Source organism: Triticum aestivum, chromosome 4A (genome assembly GCF_018294505.1).
Source record: "Triticum aestivum cultivar Chinese Spring chromosome 4A, IWGSC CS RefSeq v2.1, whole genome shotgun sequence".
Lineage (NCBI taxonomy): Eukaryota > Viridiplantae > Streptophyta > Magnoliopsida > Poales > Poaceae > Triticum > Triticum aestivum.
The window spans coordinates 692,030,904-692,043,556 of NC_057803.1; the positions used below are offsets into that span (position 1 = coordinate 692,030,904).

Consider the following 12,653-nt stretch of genomic DNA (forward strand, 5'->3'; position numbering starts at 1 on the left):
TGGCTTTGCTGGCGCTCTCCATTCTTGAAGTTTGATCGGGAGTTGGTCCTTCACAAGAACTCCGCACTGACGAACGAACTTGTCCGCAATCTGCTTAGGCGCTAATGGTTTGCCAGTAGGGCCACATGCCTCGATATTGTACTTTACGCCCGGCTTCAACTTTTTGTTCGGGCCTCGTTTCGTCATTTTGCCTGAAGATTTGCTCGATCCGGATGGCTGAAAGAACAAAGATCGATTCATTAATATATCTTCAAGTCATTTAAAACATGTGATGATCACCAGATGCCTACTTATATAAATATATATACCTCACCGGTGTTTGTTGTTTCAGGATCAACATGTTCTTCGTCATCGTCATAGTTCATGACTTCATCAATTTCGTCGTCGCGATCGAATATCATATCACCCTCTTCGGTGTTGTTTAGAAATTCGGAGTCGTCATAATCTTCTTCATTCTGATTATCATCTGGCCCGCATATCATATCGAACATGGTATGTTCTCCCTCTCTGTCGGTATTGTCTGCCATAGCTTTTGTTTCACTAATCCAAAAGAAATATAAAACAATTTAGTATTCAAATAACATCGTCTCGAATAATAGATATAATCTCGAATACATCGTCCAGAATAATAGATATAATCTCGAATACATCGTCCAGAATAATAGATATAATCTCGAATACATCGTCTCGAATAATATATAATATTGAATAGTACATCACTGGCTATTAGCTAATAAAGATCGAATACTACAGAAGAATCTAGGACACTCGCGGTTCCTCCGGCGCGGACGGTGGACACCCAAAGAGAAGGAACCCTCACAGGATCATAGCTGAAGTGAGATCCCCGAAGATACTGCCACGTATTGGAGAACCTGCCGCCCTCTAACGCAACCATGTAGCGATGGACGTGCTCGTCCTTCTCCCTGACACGGCGACGTACCACCTCCGGCGGGGCCGGGTCCCTCCGCACTGAAACTGGCCCACGCGAACGCCACCAAACGAGATCATGGTCGACGACGGGACCCGCGGCCGGGTTCCTCATCAAGCGGCGCGCCCCTCCAAGCAGCACCTCCCAGTGCCAACCCGGCGGAGCCCAGTCCCGGACATGGGTCGGCTGGACGTCGTCGCGGACGGGTCGACGGCGAGGATGCGGGCCGGGCATCGTCGAGAACAAATACTAGCTATATGCCCGCAAAAAGTAACATTTTTTTAATGATTGGATTTTGATAACTAAAATTTCTAACATTTCTATATAACACTAATTATGCTAATCTAAATAATCTAAATAACACTAAAATTTCTAACATTTCTAACATTTCTATATAACACTAATTTCTAACATTTCTATATAACACTAATTTCTAACTGATTAAGCACTAATTATATCCATCTAACATGCATTCATACATATATAATAGTGAAAAAATAATAATCTAAACTAATTAAACACTAATTATCTAAACTAATTAAACATATATACAAAATAATAATCTAAATAATCTAAACTAATTAAAGACTAATTATCTAAACTAATTAAAGACTAATTATCTAATGCTTGTGTGTGTGTGTGTGTGTACGGGCTCGGGGCTGGAGGACTCACAGCGGGCGACGGCGACGGCGAGGCGACGGCGAGGCGACGGGGACGGGGGCGGCGACGGGGACGGGGGCGGCGACGGGGACGGGGGCGGCGACGGGGACGAGGGCGGCGACGGGGACGGGGGCGGCGACGGGGACGAGGGCGGCGACGGGGACGGGGGCGGCGACAGGGACGGGGGCGGCGACGGAGACGAGCGGCGACGTCGGAGACGATCGAGGGCGGCGGCGACGGCGACGAAGACGACGGAACAGAGGCGAAAACAGAGGGAAACTGAAATGTTCGTAGCAGTTGCATATATAGAAGGCACCTTTAGTACCGGTTGGAGCCACCAACCGGTACTAAAGGTCTATTTTGGCCAGGCCAAGCGGCGGGAAGCGACCCCCTTTAGTACCGGGTGGTGGCACAAACCGGTACTAAAGGCCCCCCCTTTAGTACCGGTTTGTGCCACGACCCGGTACTAAAGGGGGTGCGCTGGCGCAGGTGCGGTGCGGAAGTTTAGTCCCACCTCGCTAGTCGAGGGGCTACCGCACTGGTTTATAAGCCCCAGTGCGGTAGCTCTCTCGAGCTCCTCTCCTAATCAGGCCTACTGGGCCTACCTGTCCTCCTCGCCTTGTGGGCCTACTGGGCCTTCGCGGGCCTGCATCCTGGCCCAACGAAAGGTTGTGTCGCTAGTCGTATGCAGGCCACTTTGGCCCAGTTGGCGGGCTTTTTTTTCTTAATTTTTTTGCTTTATTTTTTTTGTTTTATTTATTTTGAGTTGTTTTTTTGCTGTATTTAGAGTTTCTTTGTGAATATTTTTGCTTTAGGTACAAAAAATTACAAACTTTCTGTTAGTGCCGGTAGATTTCAAATTTGAATAGTTTAAATTTTGAATTATTTAAAATTTGTGTGAATCACTAGTTTGTGAATAACTTAACTTTGAAAAAAAAATTCAATGATTCTTTTTTCTTATGTTCAATATTAGTGTGTTTTATCATTATATTCAATTTAGTAATGCTTAGGTTATTTAAAAAATGAAATGTCTTTGTAATAGTTCAGTTTTCGTCGGAAACCCTGATACTTCGAAACTGATTGTCCATTTTATACGCGAAGTGCATCCAGTTTTTGCCGTAACCCTCTCTACTTTCTTGCACATGCTATTTGTATGAAATTATGATACCATGCCAACTTTCAACCTTTTCCGAGTTCATTTGAATTGCTTTTCAATTTCAGGGTCATTTAGCTGGAAAAAAATCAGTACATGCATGAAAAGAATTTGTTTGCACATAAAATTTCTTCGCGTTTCAAATGCCAAAACACATAACTACCCTAACTATTACAGACATTCCCTCCTGGATGTGAAACACAGAAGAAAGTGATGATAGTGAAGCCGATCACATCCCAGATCTTTGGGTGTGAAACTTTTTCTTCGCGTGTGTCCCTTTGCGCCGTAACCATGGAAAATCTTCATCATTTAACGGGATGCTCGGGTCAATATTCACTGTGAATGGAGCAATTTCATCAAACTTTTCATAATCTTCTGACTTGTCTGTCTTGTCATCCACTCCCACGATGTTTCTCTTCCCAGAAAGAACTATGTGCCGCTTTGGCTCATCGTACGATGCATTCGCTTCCTTATCTTTTCTTTTTCTTGGCTTGATAGACATGTCCTTCACATAGAAAACCTGTGCCACATCATTGGCTAGGACGAATGGTTCGTCTGCATACGCATGATTGTTGAGATCCACTGTTGTCATTCCGTACTGCACCGAAACAAAGGGACCTTTAAACCACGTCGATAGTCAAGTTCCCATATGTCCTGTATATAACCATAATATGTTTCCTTTCCCGTCTTGGTTTCTGCATCAAAGCGGACACCACTGTTTTGGTTGGTGCTCTTCTTATCTTGGGCGATCGTGTAAAATGTATTACCATTTATCTCGTACCTTTGAAAGTCATTATATTCGAAGATGGTAACTGGGACAGCAAGTACAGGTCATCTTCAATAGAGGTGTCATGCATGGTACGTGTCTGCAACCAGTTGGCGAAAGTCCTGGTTTGTTCATGTGTAATCCAGTCATCAGACCGCTCCGGGTGTTTGGAGCGTAGCAAATTCTTGTGTTCATCCATATACGGAGCCACCAAGGCGGAATTCTGTAGAACTATGTAGTGTGCTTCAGTGAGAGAATGTCCGTCCATACATATTATTTGTTCCCCTCCTAGCGTGCCTTTTCCATCCAGTCTGCCCTTATGCCGCGATTCAGGAACACCAATCGGCTTAAGGTCAGGAATAAAGTCAATACAAAACTCAATGACCTCCTCATTTTGATGGCCCTTGGAGATGCTTCCTTCTGGCCTAGCACGATTATGAACATATTTCTTTAAGACTCCCATGAACCTCTCAAAGGGGAACATATTGTGTAGAAATACAGGACCCAAAACGTTAATCTCTTCGCATAGGTGAACTAGGACGTGCGTCATGATGTTGAATAAGGATGGTGGGAACACCAACTCAAAACTGACAAGACATTGCACCAAATCATTCTGTAACCTTGGTATGATTTCTGGATCGATTACCTTCTGAGAGATTACATTGAGAAATGCACATAGCTTCACAATGGCTAATCGAATGTTTTCAGGTAGAAGCCCCCTCAATGCAACCGGAAGCAGTTGCGTCATAATCACGTGGCAGTCATGAGACTTTAGGTTGTGGAACTTTTTCTCTGCCATGTTTATTATTACCTTTATATTCGACGAGAAGCCAGACGGTACCTTAATACTGAGCAGGCATTCAAAGAAGATTTCCTTCTCTTCTTTGGTAAGAGCGTAGCTTGCATGACCCTGATGTATGTTGTCTTCTCCGTGCATACGTTGCTGGTCCTCCCGTGCCTCAGGTGTATCTTTTGTCTTCCCATACACGCCCAAGAAGCCAAGCAGGGTCACACAAAGATTCTTCGTCACGTGCATCACGTTGATTGCGGAGCGGACCTCTAGGTCTTTCCAATATGGCAGGTCCCAAAATATAGATTTCTTCTTCCACATGGGTGCGCGTCCGTCCGCGTCCTTCGGAACAGGTTGTCCGCCAGGACCCTTTCCAAATATCACCTTCAAATCCTTGACCATATCATGTACATCAGCACCAGTACGGTGGCGAGGCTTCATCCGGTGATCCGCCTCACCTTTGAAATGCTTGCCTTTCTTTCTTACGGGATGCCTGCTCGGAAGAAATCGACGATGTCCCAGGTACACATTCTTCTTACAACTATTCAAATATATACTGTCGGTATCATCCAAACAGTGTGTGCATTCGCGGTATCCCTTGTTTGTCTGTCCTGAAAGGTTACTGAGAGCAGGCCAATCATTGATGGTCACGAACAGCAACGCCTTTAGGTCAAATTCTTCCCCCATGTGCTCATCCCACGCACGTACACCTGTTCCATTCCACAGTTGTAAGAATTCTTCAACTAATGGCCTTAGGTACACATCAATGTCGTTGTCGGGTTGCTTAGGGCCTTGGATGAGCACTGGCATCATAATGAACTTCCGCTTCATGCACAACCAAGGAGGAAGGTTATACAAACATAGAGTCACAGGCCAGGTGCTATGGTTGCTGCTCTGCTCCCCAAAAGGATTAATTCCATCTGCACTTAGACCAAACCATACGCTCCTTGCGTCATCTGCAAACTCCTTCCCGTACTTTCTTTCGATTTTTCTCCACTGCGACCCGTCAACGGGTACTCTCAACTTTCCGTCTTTCTTACGGTATTCTCTGTGCCATCGCATCGCCTTGGCATGCTCTTTGTTTTGGAACAAACGTTTCAACCATGGTATTATAGGAGAATACCACATCACCTTGGCAGGAATTTTCTTCCTGGGGCGCTCGCCCTCGACATCACCAGGCTCATCGCGGCTGATCTTATAGCGCAATGCACCACATACCGGGCAAGCGTTCAAATCCTCGTACTCATCGCGGTAGAGGATGCAATCATTAGGGCATGCATGTATCTTCTGCACCTCTAACCCTAGAGGGCAGACAGCCTTCTTTGCATCGTACGTACTCTCGGGCAATTCGTTGTCCTTTGGAAGCATATCCTTTATCATTACCAGCAACTTTCCAAATCCCTTGTCAGATACACCATTCTCTGCCTTCCATTGCAGCAATTCTAGTGTGGTGCCCAGCTTTTTCTTATCACCTACGCAATTCTGGTACAACAATTTTTTGTGATCCTCTAACATGCACTGCAACTTCTTCTTCTCCAAATCACTTGCGCAGTTTCTCTTTGCATCGACAATGGCCCGACCTAGATCATCAACGGGCTCATCTGATGCCTTTTCTTCAGCTTCTTCCCGCATTGCCGGCTCAGCTTCTTCCCGCATTACCGGCTCAGCTTCTTCCCCCATTGTTGTATCATCGTATTCAGGGAACCCATGGCCAGGATAGCTGTCGTCGTCCTCTTCTTCTTCATTGTCTTCCATCATAACCCCTCTTTCTCCGTGCTTGGTCCAAACATTATAGTGGGGCATGAAACCGGACTCAAACAGGTGGACGTGAATGGTTCTTGACGTAGAGTAATTGCGACCATTCTTACAGCCAGCACATAGACACGACATAAAACCATCCGCCCGCTTGTTTGCCTCAGCCGCAAGCAGAAAAGTATGCACGCCCTCAACGAACTGGGGAGAGCATCGGTCATCGTACATCCATTGCCGGCTCATCTTCATTACACAACACCGAATAGACCAAATTAATACAAGTTCATACATAAAGTTCATACAACACTTAAATGCAACAAACAAATAACTCTCTAGCTAAAGCATTTAAATGCAACAACAAATGCGATCAAGATCGCAACTAAGGTAACAATTGATCCAACAGCATAATGATACCAAGCCTCACTATCGATGACATATTTTCTAATCTTTCTATTCTTCAAGTGCATTTTTCTCCATCTTGATCTTGTGATCATCGACGACATCGGCAACATGCAACTCCAATTCCATCTTCTCCCCCTCAATTCTTTTCAATTTTTCTTTCAAGTACTCGTTTTCTCTTTCAACTAAATTTAACCTCTCGACAATAGGGTCGATTGGAATTTCCGGTTCACATACCTCCTAGATAAAAATATCTATGTCAACTTAATGGGCATAATTTGTCATAAACACGAAATGCAACAAATAGTTTTAAAAGAGAATATACCACATCCGAATCATAACAAGGACGAGGGCCGACGGGGACGGATATCAAAACCATGGCACTATGTATAACAAACAATGTACGGGTAAGATAATTATTACATGATTAACTATATATCCAAATCACACAAACATCAATTTTTTATATAAAATTTCATGAACAAGAGGCTCACCACAAGGTGGTGCCAGTGACGGGACGGTGCGGGCGATCGACGGTGGTTACGACGGAGATTTAGAAGGCACTAAGTAAACCACACCTACATATGCAAACTAAGTGTTATTTTTGACCTCAAATTGCATATAAATCAAATACTAACACATACATATATTTCCTCCCAAATTATTAAACTCACAAATTAGTAACTATACAAAGCATGGGAAGAGCTAATCTAGCAATGAGAGATGAAAGGACAAAGTTGCTAACCTTTGTGATCACTTGAATGGATGGGGGCCTTCAAATCTTGACAAATTTTGGGCAAAATGTGTGATGAGCTCGAGGGGAGAAGAGGAAGAACAGAGAGGAGAGGAGAGGAGAAAGGGGGAAGAACAGAGCGAGCTGGACGAAGGGTTTATATGCAGGAGGACCTATAGTACCGGTTCGTGGCACGAACCGGTACTAAAGGTGCTGGAGGGGGCCCAGACTGACAACATCCTGCCACCACCCTCATTAGTACCGGATCCTGGCACGAACCGGTGCTAAAGGTTAGCCACGAACCGGTACTAATGAGAGCGGCCCGGCTAGCCGTTGGAACCGGCACTATTGTATACATTAGTGCCGGCTCTAATACAAACCGGCACTAATGTGCTGCACGTTTGACCCTTTTTCTACTAGTGAGGGGCAGCAAGGCACGTATTGTATTGTTGCCATCGAGGATAAAAAGATGGGGTTTATATCATATTGCATGAATTTATCCCTCTACATTATGTCATCTTGCTTAAGGCGTTACTCTGTTCTTATGAACTTAATACTCTAGATGCAGGCAGGAGTCGGTCGATGTGTGGAGTAATAGTAGTAGATGCAGGCAGGAGTCGGTCTACTTGTTGCGGACGTGATGCCTATATACATGATCATGCCTAGATAACCTCATAATTATTCGCTTTTCTATCAATTGCTCGACAGTAATTTGTTCACCCACCGTAATACTTATGCTATCTTGAGAGAAGCCACTAGTGAAACCTATGGCCCCCGGGTCTATCTCTTATCATATTTGCTTCCAATCTACTTTTATTTGCATCTTTACTTTTTTGCATCTATATTATGAAATACCAAAAATATATTTATCTTATCATACTATCTCTATTAGATCTCACTTTCGCAAGTGGCCACGAAGGGATTGACAACCCCTTTATTGCGTTGGTTGCGAGTTCTTTGTTTATTTGTGTAGGTGTGTGGGACTTTTGAGGAGCCTCCTACTGGATTGATACCTTGGTTCTCAAAAACTAAGGGAAATACTTACGCTACTATTGCTGCATCACCCTTTCCTCTTCAAGGAAAACCAACGCAAGCTCAAGACGTAGCAGATACCAAGCCCCCAAACTCTTTTTTCATACAGACCATCTTCCAGTTGGCCAAATGCAGCTTTCGGTGGCCTTCAAAGTCATTCCACAGGCAGTTGGCCATTTGAGAGTTTATAAGATCTATGGCCCATTTAGGGAATTTGAAGAAACATAGCAAGTATCCAGACCCTTGTAAGAGAGTAGTTTCCATCTCCACCCAGCAATCCTTTTCATGATCTTATCAATAAGAGGTTGGATATCCTCTCTCCTAAGCTTATCATAGTGAAGAGGTATCCCAAGATATTTAATTGGGAAAGAGCCCTCAGTACATTCTAATGTATACTAGTAGACTGCCCGTGCGTTGCCACGGGCCAACAAATAAATTTGCCCCTCCCTCCCCCGTTACACGCAATGTTCAACCACAACACAAATGCAGGCATCTTCTCTCTCTTACAAACACCACACACTCCTATAACTGCTCTTTTCCTCTGAAATTATCATACATCACCTTCTCTGTCTATACATCATTCATCCTCTCAATGGATCACCTTGTCAATTGTTTTGTTGTCTAGAACGGTACAAAAAACCCCGACCATGTCACCTTCTTGATCTGTTCCTGATCCAAGAAAGCTAAATCTGGCTAAATGCCCTTCCATTGCTATGGAACAACAAACTTATCTATGGGAACATATATCAAAATATAATTATATGCAATGTGTACATCACATGCTTAGCACTATGTTGTGACAAATAGTTCTTGTCAATCTCTCGCTTTCCTATAAATATGTTTCTCCACCAACCATGCATTTCAGCAAAACATCTACTTTCACGTGCTCCTTGTCAGTGGGTTGCAACGGTGCATAATACACTAATCATGTCAAACATATATCATGATTACTACTTTTTCCTTACTATCTCCAATCCCCAATCCAAGCATGCTGCCATTAATGGCACATCCGACTCACAATCCCTCAACCCTGTCACACCCACACTTCAAAATTATAATCATCGTGTTAACATAAGACAAATTATAATCATTATACTAATTTAAGATAGATTCACTTATATTCAGATTTTATTAAACAAAACAAATTATTTGCATAGCATCTATATAGGAGTGGAACAGGAGTTTGACCACCAAATAAACGACATTAATAGTGCAATACATGAAGCGTTGTGCAGCTCATCAAGAATGATTATAACAAACGCCAACAACTTTAAATGAGATCATCTGGGTTAAGAACCAAAAGTATGTATTGGCACCATGCTTCTCTTCCCAAACGCTCGGCAGACACATCATAAACAATTTCATTACCTGGACATATGCCAACGGATCTCTAAGCATCCTGGTAAATACTCGTGCCATCACCTCCACAAACCTGTGTGAGTTGCAACATTGATTGATTTCATATACGCATCATAAACAGAATGTTCTTGCTGTTGGTTAAAGAGGGAGAGTAGCTATACCCGGTGCGGCCTCGACAGACACATGTCTGGGAAGCCGGTATACACCATCCTGCTCATGTCACTGGCATGGCCAAGAAGAGGACTTGGCCACAATGCGGTGCAGCAACGGGAACGCTCATCAAGAAATTCAGAGAGTACCACCCTATCAAGAAATAAACCAATTACATATGTACAAAGAAGAGTCAGGTCAGACCTGCAAAAGCAGAATCATTTTCAGTGCCATCAATATGTTTTGACTATACTGAAATTGGCGATAGACATTAGTCTTGACATTAAGTGTACACAATGTTACATCCAATTCAATGGAAAGGAGCAATATATATAGTAAGGACTTTATATAAAGATACGGAGGCACCATATTTTTTTGATTCCTGATGCGACAAACAAAATTTCACCTCGAACTAAGTAAGATGAATATTCTCCTCAAAGATTAACTTACCAAATGCAAGCTAAGGGCTGGTTCAAACTTTATATCTTTGGACAGATTGGTGCAGAAATAGCTCTTGCTTGTGTGCAACAGAGCGAAGTGCTTTCTAAAGAAGTAAGCAAAAGGAGTACGCAATTAAACAAAGAGAAACATTAGCATGGCTCAATAAGAAATGTTGATTTTTCACTTGCATTAGCAATATAATGATTTAAGTGTGTAGTGCAGGAAAAATACTTTTTTTCTCTATATACAGTCCCAAAGTTTATACCTTACAAGTCGTAGCTGATACAACTGCACAAAAAATTGAAATATACTGTATCACACTCATCTGGTAATCACCCGTGCATCGCAACGGGAGCGTGAATACTCTAACAATTTAACATCAGTTGTGTCAAACATATTTAGTATTCATGCACAACAAACGAGTTGTTAAGAAAACAGTATTGCCCTGATCACTAATTGTTAAGAAAACATATTTAGATGTGTCAGTGCAAACTCACATGCCAGCTGCCACCACACACACACACACACACACACACACACACACACACACACACACATCAGTAATTTTTATCAGTGCCCAAGGATTTGATCATTTGCTTAAGCCAATAAGCCCGTGATCTCTTCGTCTGAAAAGATCTTTGCAAAAATCCAATTATAATAGAAGAGATATGCAACTATTTAATTCAATAAACTGAACTGCTAAGCAAGAAAAAACCTTAAGTTCAAATCCTAACCCTTTCAGCAACCTTATTAGTTGTTTCTTGCGTTGAAATTCCTATATATTGATCACTGTAATATCAAGTGGTTAATATGATGCAATGCACGCTGTTGTTTTTCTGGGAGTTAAAAGAAAACAAAAGGAAAAACTATAGCCTAAGTGAGTATACTCGTGAAAATTCTGACCTAAAAGCTTGTGAATTAGTTGGTCCAACCAAAGATTAAGAAAGGTAACAATTTTGTTATCAATAAACTAAGATGAAACAATCTGAAAAAATATGCTTCCAAACAAAGAATTTCAGATGTCCAAGCTCCAAGAATCAGAAACAAGATTGCACAATGAAGTGAGATATGATTACATGGCTGATATCAAGACAAGCGACCAGAGCTTGCAGACCTGATGGCGCTTGTGTGGGGGCAGTGCGGCGCCAGCGAGTTCACCGTCACTTCGGAGTTCCGCACCCGCCGCAGCCAGGAATCGAGAAGGTCGAGCCCTCGGGTTGGAAGTGGGACTCGCATCCAGCTGCCTCACGCCATCTGTCGTTCGATCCCAACGGGTGGGACTCAGATCCGCTGCCGCCGCTGCAATGACAGCAACATCAGGCGTAGGAGAAGCCACATATGTCGTCGGCGGATTCCCTGTAGCCATGCGCGTCATGCCTCCCTCCGGACGCTATGGCAATAGCGCCTTGTGCTCTTCGGTTTCCTCCCTCGGAGCCCCCACCAGGGCACAATTCCATATACACGGCCGCCGCACCGAGGGCGAGCGAGGAGGTGCCATGGCAATAGCTCCTTGCGCTCGGCGGCCCTGGGAGACCAGGAGCTCTGGCGCGCGGTCTCCTCTTCGTCGAGGGCGAAGTAGTTCCGGGCAGCTACATCCCTTGGTCACGCGCACCGGCGAGCTCGGTCCTCCTCTCTGCCCTTCCTGCCGCTGGACCCGCGCGTGCCTGCGTGCCTTCGTGAGGAAGATGAATGGAATGAAATCAAATGGCATCAGGGCAAGGAAGCCTTCGTGAGGAAGATGAATGGAATGAAATCAAATGGCATCAGGGCAAGGAATCGAAAACCTTGAAGCTAGGGACGGGAAGGGAAGGGGGTCGTACCTTGACGAGCAGCTCCATGGCGTCGGGGTCACGGATCACGGAGACGCCGGCGGCATCCTGGACCTGTCCCGGCGCTGGTCGCCGCCATGGCCTGCTGGATCTCGCCATGGCCCGGAGTTCGGCGGGGCGATCCCGGCGACAGGGATTCAAGCCGCCCCGTCCTGGAGACGCAGCGACGGCGTCTCCCCTCGGACGGCAGCGGCGGCAACAAACGAGTTCGTACGTGGGCGGCGGCTACGAAGAGTAGGAGGCAGGGAGATCTGAGATGGGATCGAGAGGAGCGTTTTTTTTTGCAGGGTGGTTTTTTTTTTTTTGCCTGCATGGGAAGCGGTGTGGTGGGAAAGGAGACGAAAAAACCCAGCAAAAATAAACCGTGTAGACTATTCACCAACAGCTCCATTAGGAGTAGAGATAGGAATTTCTTAACATCATTCTCTACCATGTTGATGGGGATGAGCTCACTTTTACTATAGTTAATTCTCATTCCAGAGATCTACTCAAAGCAAGAGAGAACCATCTTCAGATTCCTAGTGTGTTCCAAGTTCTTATCCAAGAACAGGATAGCGTCGTCAGCATATTAAAGACAGATAATCCCCACAGGACAGATCTCAGGGCACAGTCCCTCAATCAACCTTTGGTCTGCTGCTTTCATCAGCATCCTAGTAAGTGC

General features: G+C 44.3%; 1 long non-coding RNA gene across 1 annotated transcript; it reads right to left on the reverse strand.

Moving 5' to 3' along the window:
* Window positions 1–9,378: 9,378 nt before the first annotated feature.
* On the reverse strand, window positions 9,379–12,242 carry LOC123083173 (uncharacterized). The gene is made up of 3 exons (XR_006439219.1): window positions 11,984–12,242; window positions 9,734–11,835; window positions 9,379–9,645 (listed from the first exon to the last, which is right to left on the reverse strand). It is a non-coding gene; the product is annotated as an uncharacterized lncRNA (long non-coding RNA).
* Between the last annotated feature and the right edge of the window lie 411 nt (window positions 12,243–12,653).